This window comes from Heterocephalus glaber, unplaced genomic scaffold, assembly GCF_053883595.1.
Source record: "Heterocephalus glaber isolate CG9 unplaced genomic scaffold, H.glaber_assembly_v1.0 deba00000896, whole genome shotgun sequence".
Taxonomy (NCBI): Eukaryota; Metazoa; Chordata; class Mammalia; order Rodentia; family Bathyergidae; genus Heterocephalus; species Heterocephalus glaber.
In genome coordinates this window covers 8,423,893-8,434,564 of record NW_028258170.1, presented here as the reverse complement: position 1 = coordinate 8,434,564, position 10,672 = coordinate 8,423,893, and the positions used below count along the sequence as shown (strand labels likewise).

Genomic DNA, 10,672 nt, shown 5'->3' with positions numbered 1-10,672 from the left:
TATGAACTGAAGCCCCGTGAAAACTAAAGGTCTCCTCCTGTAAGTCATGGTGTTGGGTGCTGTTTCTCAGTGGTGAGAGAGCTAATTCAGTTTCTTTGTATTTCTGCTACTGGAAAGCAAAGGACTAAAACAAAGAAATCTTCTAAGGGGAACTGTACAGAACTTACCACTCACATATTGGACTAAATAAATGAATTTAAACATTTTGAATAAGGGTTATTGTTTTGCTTCGAAGAAACTGTAAGCATTCAGAGTTGCTCAAGATAGTGGAGATCTGGTGATATAGATCCACAATACATCAAATATTTAGAACTTTTGTAGATATAGTGTATATATGTTGATACAACATACATCATACAAAATGAAGCTACATACCATTACTAAATCTCAAGTGGTAACCTTTGTAGTAAAGATCTCTGTCCAAAACTGGCCAATTAATAATTGACTCTTCATAAAACTGCCTAAATATTAGCATCACTTAGGTTTATTAAACAGCTTAAGTCTGTCCTTCATTTTCACTTCCTTCTTAAGAGTTTTTAATTCAAAAAGATTGAAGAATGACCTGGGAGACCATGTTTTTTAAAAGAACTCTGGGTTCTTCTAAAGATAAACCAAATTTCATGTCTCTTCTCCTGGTCCACCTGTAAGTTCCTTTGACACTTCAGCCCCTCTGAGATGGAGTAAATAAATTAAGTGGACTGTTGCACACCATGTACCAGGGCGGACTGCTTCTAAGACTAATTCCTAATATTTGCAATTACATTTACAGATACTTCTGACTAAATCCAATAAAAGGAGAATCAAAACAGTTATAGTTATACTAAATGAGAAATCTACTGGGGTCTGGAACAAATTTCAATTTTAGAAGTAGCTAGAGATTTTTTCTTTTCTCTTTTTAATGGAAAATACAGTATTTTATTAATTTTTATTTAGGAAGTAGAACTCTTACTTTATTCCAACATTTTCTTCAGAGGTAGACTTTGTTTTTATTTCAATGAGTTCTTCTACTCAAGCTAGAACACTTTCAATCAAATCAAACGTGAAAACAGCTGAATGTAGGACCTCATACTGCATTTCAGGAGGCATATTAGGGATCTCTTCTCTACCTACAGTTACAGAACAAGGGTCCTTAGAATTTTGAACTTGGTTATTTTCTTGGCTATTTTTAATTTCTGCTTCATAGTGTGCTTTTGACATATTAAGTCCTATGTGAAGTGGCTTTAAGAAATTATTCTCAATTTTTCCAAGTTCTGTCCACAATCCAGTTTGATTGTCATTTTCATTATCTTTGATAACCAAATACCTCAATAATTTAATGCAGCCATAATCCTATCTGAGTTTTGTAGTAAATCTGTTTCAGCACCCTCTGGGAGAAACAGTACCAAATCTAAAAGAGAAGTCAGTTGTGGTCCTGTAAACCATTTGTTAGGTGTTTTCTTAAATGACATATCGATTTGATTTTTGATATTTTGAATAATATAGGCCTCTACACCTAAGTGATTACTTGTATTCAACAAGTACCTAAATAATGTATGTTTGCCTTGTGAATCCAACTTGTTAACATACAACTGAAGCGTGGCTAAACCTTTTTTTCTCATCATCTCAATAGGGCAAAGTGTCATTACTTTGACTAAGCTCTGAGGTACAGTAAGGAAACTCTTGATTTCTGAGTACTGCTAAGGTAGACTGTTATCTTCTATTCTCAATAAACCATTCTTCAGTAGTTCCAATCCTTTGGACAAAACAGACTCTTCTGTTCTTTGCAAAAAAACTTCAGTATGCCCATATTAAACTGCAAAATGTATGAAGGGCTTAAAACCATTGGCAGCTGATCAATTTTGATGCCCTGAACAAATACTAGATATGCCAGAGAGGCCATAGAGTCTGCTAATTGTTTGTCTTCTTCCTCAAATACAAGGTAACTCCATAGCCTCTTTTTCCTTCCATGATTAAAAATAATTTTTGGAAAAGGATATCCAATTGCTGATAAAAAACCTATTATTTCAGATGCAAAACACCTTACAGGATCATTTCCTGCTTCTTGAGATTGTTCAAGGAATTGTGCTGTCCTCAAAGGGTGTTTCAAGCTTCTAAAACAAAATTTCAGTAATTAATTCTTTAATTTTTGGTTTTCATTTTCCTTGTTTTCTTTATCATCAATGACTTCTTCCACAAAAGATTTACTGAACTCTGTTAAGGCCTTGCAACACTGACAAAGGCCATAGTCATCTGTTTGTATTTGTTTTTTTGAGTAAGGAACAGGAAGAAGAGACAGTTGACCCCAAAGACTAGATAATGCTACTCCAACTGAATATGCCTTGTTGTTAGGAAGTTTCTGAATCATTGTTTGTAGTGGTTGAAGTAAAAGAAGAATAATTTGGGATATCTGTTTTCCAGAGGGCTCTTCAACCAGTTTGAGCAAACCCAACAATAATTCCTTTGGATTACATAACTCTACCAATAAATCAAGAGCTAGAAAATATTTTTTTCTTTTATCATTTTCTTTTTCATTCCTTAAAAAGTGCTGAACAACAGGACCAACAAGGTTCCAGCCCATAGTTTTGATGGTGAGCTTTTTCTTTTCATTTTGAATAATTTCTAATGATGGTTCTATGTGCCCGTCTTCTATGCATTTTTGGCCTCTAACTGAGATAGGCCAAAATATTCTTCTTTAAAGAGTCATGCTCTTCTAAGATTTGACATTTCTTTATTATGGACTGGAGTTCTTCCACAACCATTCCTAATTATTTTTCCAAGTTTTGATTCTGAAATACCTAGCCCGCTGGAGAGCTGCACCCAGGGGAAGCCATTTCTCCAGATTCCTGCTCCTAGGTGATTGGGCCATTTCCCTGCAGGGAGTCTACTTACCCTGCTAGGGACTTTTTCTTAAAAGAATCAAATTTAGATACACAAATTGGAAGTTATCCCTCCAACAGATCAACATCCATGGATTAAAATCATCTGTGGGAACAAGTTACCAAATGCTAAAAATTTAGCTTATGTTTTATTTCCTTATAAAATTCTATTTTTATTGCAAAAGTGAAATGTAGAAAAATATTATGGATAAAATATATCTACCATATCCATAATCATTGGGTATTTTGTCTTGTTTTAAAATATACGTCAATAGCTCTACATAGAAATTCATATAAATATTTATAAAATTTTAAAATCAATAATTGTTTGGATTTTACTAGATGGCATCATTGGTGTAAAAAATATTTTAGCTGGAACAATGACCCTATTAAATAAACATTTACGTTACTTAGAACAGGTACTATGTACTTGATGCACATTAAAGCTTTTACTTGTCAAAATAGTGAGGAAAGTACAAAAATCGACCTTCCAGATCTGTAGATTGAAAATATCTGGGAATAAAAGTTGTATGTATACTGAATGTTTACAGATTTTTTTTGCTCATAATTCCCTGAACAATACTGTATAACAACTACTTGCACTATATTAGGTATATATTAGGTGTTATGAGTAATTGAGAGATGATTTACATTATATGTGAGAATGTGCATAAATTATATACAAATACTTTGCCGATTTTTTTATATAAGGAAATTGAGCATCTGAGGGTTTGAATAAGAGAGAGGATCCTAAAACCACCAAGGATATGAAAGGACAACTGCATATTAATTGTCATTTTCTTGATAAGAAAATGCAGGCACCAAATGTGTGGGTGATTTTGCAACTTCTACATAGCAGAGGCAGAATTCTAACCCTGATGCAGAGCTGGTGCCAGCAGCCCTAGAGGGCCCAGCAGGGTGGGGAGAGGACAGATTTCAGTGAGGAGTTGTAACTTCCCAAACCTACTCTCCACTCCTGCATTTCTGTTTTAACATAAACATTTAAGTGGGGTAAAATTAATCAGAAAATCTTTAGGTTTGTTGGAGATATGCTGAGGTGTTATAAACACAGCTTAGCAACCACTGATCCTAACATACCTATCAAGCTGGGTTTTGTCTCAGATTTTATTCCTCAAACGTGACAGAAGAGAAAAGAAAATTTCATAAATAACTAAAGCATTTTACCTGAGGCAGATTTCATGTTCCTTTTTTCAGTAAAATGGTTCTGATTTTTTTGTTCTGAAGAACCACTTGAAACCACAGAGGTTTTTCTCTGAAGAACCACTTGAAATGACCCCTTGCAAAATTCTGCAGGGCAAATTTCTAAATATATGCACACAACACACGGAATCTTTTTTTTTAAACTAATTTAACAGTTGGATACCTGATTTTGAAAAATAGTTGATTTTAACCTAGGCTGTGAATTAAGACAAGAGGTCTCTCCAATCCTTCTCAGGGTTTACTATTTTAAGACAGTCTCCTGAGTGTTTGTGCCAACTCATACTTAGTTAACACTAAGCTCTCTCCCTGGGAAATCAGCCATTTAATCACCTACACTTCCATTCAAGGGCGTCTAAAAGCACCCAGGGGCCTAGAGTCATAATGAAGAATATTTATTGCTATTCTTCTGTCCCGATTGTTCAGTGACCCACAGAAACCTCTCTGCTTTTATATCATGTAACCAGCACCAAATCATTTTCTCTGGAAACCTCGACCCTTTTCTGTTAAATCCACACGTACACTGTTAGATGTTTTTCAAGCTGCCTAGATCAGCAGCACCTTTTACATCTCTCCCATGATTCCATTTCCATTTTACCACAACAAACTTCTCATAGGTCAAAGCAAGAATCCTTTCAAGGAGTTTGGATTCTCTTTAACTTCACATTCAGTTTAATGAAGCAGGTTTGAAAGTGTGTCTGAAGGCTCACTCCCAGTGCCGGGCTAGTTTGGTGAGGGAGGCCTCCAGACTGACATCTGGTGTTGGATGATTTCAGATGCAAAAAGAAAATCGAGGGGCAGCTGGCATAAGGATCAGACTTGCCCACCTTTTGAAACAAATAAAGTGAAGAGAAAGAAAAAAGAAAGATAGAAAGCATCTGGCTGGCGTCTGCAAATTTCTCTCCTCTGTGAACTTCAGAGTCTGTTTCTAGAAGCATCAGCTCACCAAGAGATAACTGCTGAGACCAGTGTAAAGGGTGGGTAATGATGACAGGGAAAATGGGGACCTTCTCTTTCACTCTTGTCCATCTAAGTCACAGAGATACAGATGTGTTTCATGTATATATCAAGACATCTGGCCTAATAGGACCTTGGTTTAAGCTCCTTCCTGTCTTTCTGTATCCTCAATAATCAATGTGCCACATTCCTAGTAGCTGCACAGCTCCTCACAGCAGTCAGTTTCGTAGACAACTTTTGCAAGATATTTAACCTGTTAAAGTTTGTCAGATAATTTAGAAAAGCTGACATTCTCCCTCATCCCACTCTCTGGGAATTTTTCCAGCAACCTGCAGTTTATATTTTATTTGAAATAAAACTGATTTACTTTTGTGTATTTCATGATGAAACCTTTAAACATTAAGAGAAGATAGACAATAACCTAAAATCCCTCATATGACCACAAAAAATTGTAAAGAAAAGTCATAACATTTTAAAAGAGATATTTTTAAAAAGAAGCAAAACTGCAAATACAGCTGACTCTCTTAACTGGCTGTGAGTCTGTTTCCTCTCTGTTAGAGGTGGGTGCATTGCTCTCAGACATAGTTCATCTGCCACACCTAAAAATTTTATATTTTACTGTGTAAGCAATGTACATCTTACTATGTGTATATTTATCTATAAAATCATTTGGATCATATTGAACACAATTTTCAAATTTTCTCCTTTCATTTGATACTACAATTTTGAGATTTATTTTTACCTCTTTACCTAGAGGTCATTGCTTCTCCATCTTTGATAAAGACAGTTTTTAAAAATTTCTAAATAATTTTCAAACTGTCACGAACCAGTGCATTATTAAAATACAATAAAAGTAAGTTATCAGAAAAATGTAATTAAAATGTACTAAGGACAAGTCTCACTTTTAATGATTACATATATTGAACAGATAAATTCCATCTAACTGCTATAAAATGTATATTAAATGCTTCCTCTCAAATTTAATTTTCACTTGAGTAGATATCATTTGGTAATGACGCATAATATTTTGTACGTTCCTGGATTCAAGTTGTTGGTATTTTAGTATTTTGTTGAGGATGTATGCCTTACTTGTCTTGTTGCTGAGACAAAATAAGCAATACCCATGAGTGAAGGGAGGAACTGTTTATTTAGCTCACAGTTTATAGAAGTTTCAATCCATAATTGGGTGGTTCCAAGGCAGGGTGAAATGTCAGACAGGCATTGCATAGGAGAAACAGTTCATGGTGGGCAGAAGGTAGCAAAACAACAAGGGATGACTACAGTTCTTTCTATCCCTTATGTCTTATCCAGGCTACTTAGGGCGGGCAGCACTCATGCCCTTAATCCTAGTGCCCTTGACCCTAGCATTGATCATGAATCAATCCCAGCATCACACACTCTAGATCCAGCCACCTCTGAAAAAGCCACATCTATGACTGCATGAGGTTTTAAGGGGACACAAGCCATAACATCATATATGTGTGTGTGTGTGTGTGTGTGTGTGTGTGTGTGTGTTCATAAGCGATATTTCATTCTTTCTAAAATATTTACTGATTCTGGTTTTGGTATTAGGGTAATTCTGGTCTCACAGAATGAATTGGAAAGTATTTCTTCCCTTTCTTTTTTCTGGGAAGAGTATGTAGAGAATTAGCATTAATTCTTTCTTAAGTGCCTGGTAGAATCCACCAGAGAAATCATTTGGGCCTGAGCTTTTATTTGTGAGTATTTACTTATTTATTCAATCTCTTTACTTACTAAAGGTCTATCCAGGTTTTCTATTTTGGGGGCAGTTTCTATAGTTTTTGTCTTTTGGATTTTGTCCAGTTTGGTAAAATTTTTGGCATAGAGTTGTTTATTGTATTTCTTTATATTCCCTTATAAACCTTTTTTTTTAATCTCTGTAAGGTTATGGTAATTCTCTCCTTATATTTTTATTTTTTAAAACTCTATATGTTTGAATTTTTTTTCGTGGTGACTCTATAGATGCACTGTACATCTTTTTTTCTGGTGCTAGACATTGAACCTGTGTCCTGGTGCATGCTAAGCACATGTTCTACAACTGAGCTACAGTCCTAGCCTTTGTATACCTTAACTATCACAATCTAGGCCATGTTAATAGTCATTAAATTCCAGTAAAATACAATAACTTTGTTCCCTGTGCAGTACTGTTATCATCATCTTTTCTCTTTCTATGTGTGTTAGAAACATAATAACGCAGTGCTACTCTTTGCCTCATATAGTCCCATGGCTCTCTCATATCACGGTTTCCCCTGAACTGGGATTGTAAGCATGGGCCTGTAAAGCATATGATTTTGCTCATATATTTCCTAAGGAGTTTGATATTTTCACTGACAATATTACCATTCACGAGGCATTGCCTCTGCTTCAAATTATCTTCCGTCTTGCTGTCAGAAAAGCTGCTGTTATTCCTGGCCTGGCCCCACCCATGTAAAATTACTCTGCCAACAGATTGGGTGTGTGTACTTCTGCGTTTGTGCGCTTGTGGGTGTGGGTGTGTGAGACTGCAGGAAGCAAGAAAGTAAGCTAGGTAAAGAAGGCTGCAGGCAGACTTACTGTTCCTACACTGACCACCAGCAACTTTTCATGAATAAATGCTTGTCAATTTGTTGTTAGCCATTGATCAACATTTTATAGCCCCCAAATGTTCGTTTTTAACAATTTTGCCTATTTGTGTAATTATGTTTTTATATTTGGAAGGTATTTTTGAGAGGGACATTCATCATACTGCCATATCCAGAAAGTCAACCTTTCAGTTTTACAAAGAGAACACTTCTTATAAAAACTGTAATAATACAGTTTAAAGGAGAGTAAAAATCAACTTCTCTGTATCTCAGCAGCTACTCACAACCACTGCAATCACAATGTAAATCTTTTCAGATTCTCTCAATGTACTACTGTACAATTTTTATGTGGAGAAGGATACATTACAAAATGTTTCACAACCTGCTTTTTCTGTTCAGCAATTTAGTGGATAAACACTTCAATGTCTACATGCACAGATTTTATCACCCATTATGATGGAAGCAGAGGAATCCATTCTATGATATTATTATTTCTAAAATTCATTATCCTTCTACATTAGTCACTTTCCCATTGCTAGGACAGAATACCCAACATCTCAATTTAAGAGAGGAGAGGTCTAATTTGGCCCACAGTTTTGGGGGATTCAGTCTATCTTCAGCTTGTTCCAAGACAGAAATGATATGGTAGAGGGCATGGCAGAGGAAAGCTGCTCACCTCATGGTAGTCAGGCAGCTAGATAAGAAAGGAGCTAGGACAAAAGTACATCCTTACCAGTCACATCCCTAGCGACCCACCTCCTAACATTGCATTCAGCCACAAACTCATGCATTTATTAGACTACTCATAAGTGCAGCACATCACAATCCAATTGCCTTCTCCAAATCCCCCTCTGAGTGCAGGAAATTTTGGGGGGATGTTTTAGATCTAAACCATAACATCATCACTTATTCAGGAGTTTTAAGATGGCTTTCTTTCTTTCATTTTGTAAATGACTGTATGGTCAAAGTAAAACTGCATATATTTGTCTAGGTGTTTCTTTAGGATAAGTTGCCAGTGCATAATGCAAGTTTTTAGTGTGATCATTTTGACTTGAGGGATAGTTTGTCCTATTGCCCTCCAATTGATCATTCATACATGTATTTTGGATCATTATTTCCCACATTTTCATAAGCACTGGGCATCATGCATTATTTTCAGGTTTCCTAGACAGATAATTAGCATTGTTAATTTATTTCTCTTTTCTCTTGGATTCATTTGATTACAATTGAAGATATTTTATGATATTTATCAAATATTTGTTCACTTTTTCTGTGTGAATTTTCCACCTGTATTCCTTGCTCATTTTTTCCTACAGAGAGATTTTTGTATTATGACACTACTTCATTTGTCATATTAATATTTTGCTTGACTTTTCTATTATAAATAACTGTCCCATTTTCATAACTTCAAATTTATTTGCTATTTAAAAAATTCTAAAAAACCCCAGAGTGCTGAGGTTCTAATTCTAGCTTGGCTACTCAGTGTAACTATAGATGATGTGACTGTATGTCTCAGTTTTTTCAGATGTCAGTTATGAGTAATGATAACACCTTCCTCAGTGAAACTGTCTTAAATGCAGTAACATGGACAAAACATTTAGAACACTGTCCATAGGATTTAAATTTTGGCTCATATTGTTTCTATATAATAATAATATAATATTATAATAAAGTCTTTTTTTTCCTGAATTTATGACTTTCATAGTCATCTTCATTGAATTTTGTGATGTGCCAAATGTACTTGGTCATGCTAAGATTTTAAGTATATATGCTCAAACTTTATTTTAGTACTTCTATAATCTTAATATTTATATGCTTACATATTTTATCTACTTGGATTTTCTTACGATAAGTGAGATGTGTATTAATTACTTATTTTTTTAAATGACTCACTATTTTATCATTTTATTAAATGGTTGCTAAATAATTTAATAATTTGTTGCATATTATACTTTTGCTTTGTGTTAGATTGCAACCCCACATATAACTGAATGTAATTCTAGTTTCTGTATTTTTTCTAATTAAATCTTTCTTCTATATCAGAATTAATGCTACAGCTATTTAATTATTGAATAATTTTAACATGTTTGTGTAGTCTAATTTGTTATCTATAAAAATGTGAAAATACTATTATCTTCTCCAACTCTTGTTTCAAAATTAATATAAGTTAAATATTTGTAGCAGTTGCTTAACACATGTAAATGTTTCAATATATATATAGTGGTTGTAGTCATTCCTCTGAAAGGATATTTCCTAATGAACCGCCTCCATATACCTGCATCCATGTCCTTTTGCAATGAGAATTTTTTGCCCCCCCATAAAGAGGTGAAATCTATTCTCTCACCATTTGGGTTGGCTGGGTCTGTGTCTTGACTAGAGTTATATATGGCAGAAGGGACCTTGTGTGATTGGCAAACCTGGACCTCAAGACACCTTAAGATGTTTGCATTCACTTAATAGGAAATTTGCAATATCCTGCCATGTAGGATAACCTCGGTGCCCTGGATGGCTGTTCTGGATAATCACCAGAAACATTAGTTAAGCCTTCTGGACATCCATTCTCAGTAGAAATTTCAGTGCTGGCAGCTAAATGAGTGACCTCGGATGTCTCAGTTACTTTTCTTGTTACTGCAACAAAACACTCAACATCCAAAGTTAAAGGAAGGAAGGTTTATTTTGACTCACAGTGTGTAGAAGTTTTAGTCCATAATCAGCTGGCTCCAAGTCAGGGTGGCGTAGCAGAGGAGCATCACAGAGGAGAAACAGTTCACTGCAAAGCAGGGCAGGCAAAAGGCAGAAAAGCAGCAAAGTAGCAGCAGCATCCTTCTTTCTGTCCCTCATCTTCCATCCAGGTAACCCACTTTTTGGTTGGTGCCATCCACACCCAGGCTGGGCCTTTCCATTACCCACACCTGGAACTATGCTTAAGCAAACAATGGACTTAGTAATCATGTGCCCTTAATCCTAGCATCGCACAATTTAATTCCAGCATCACACACCCTAGAACCAGTCACCTTTGTAAAGCCTGAGGCTTTGGGGGGCCATCTAGATAACACCAGG

At 35.4% G+C, this 10,672-nt stretch overlaps 1 pseudogene; it reads right to left on the bottom strand.

The window, feature by feature from the left end:
• Window positions 1-773: 773 nt before the first annotated feature.
• Window positions 774-2,772, bottom strand: LOC101712729 (glomulin pseudogene; annotated as a pseudogene).
• Between the last annotated feature and the right edge of the window lie 7,900 nt (window positions 2,773-10,672).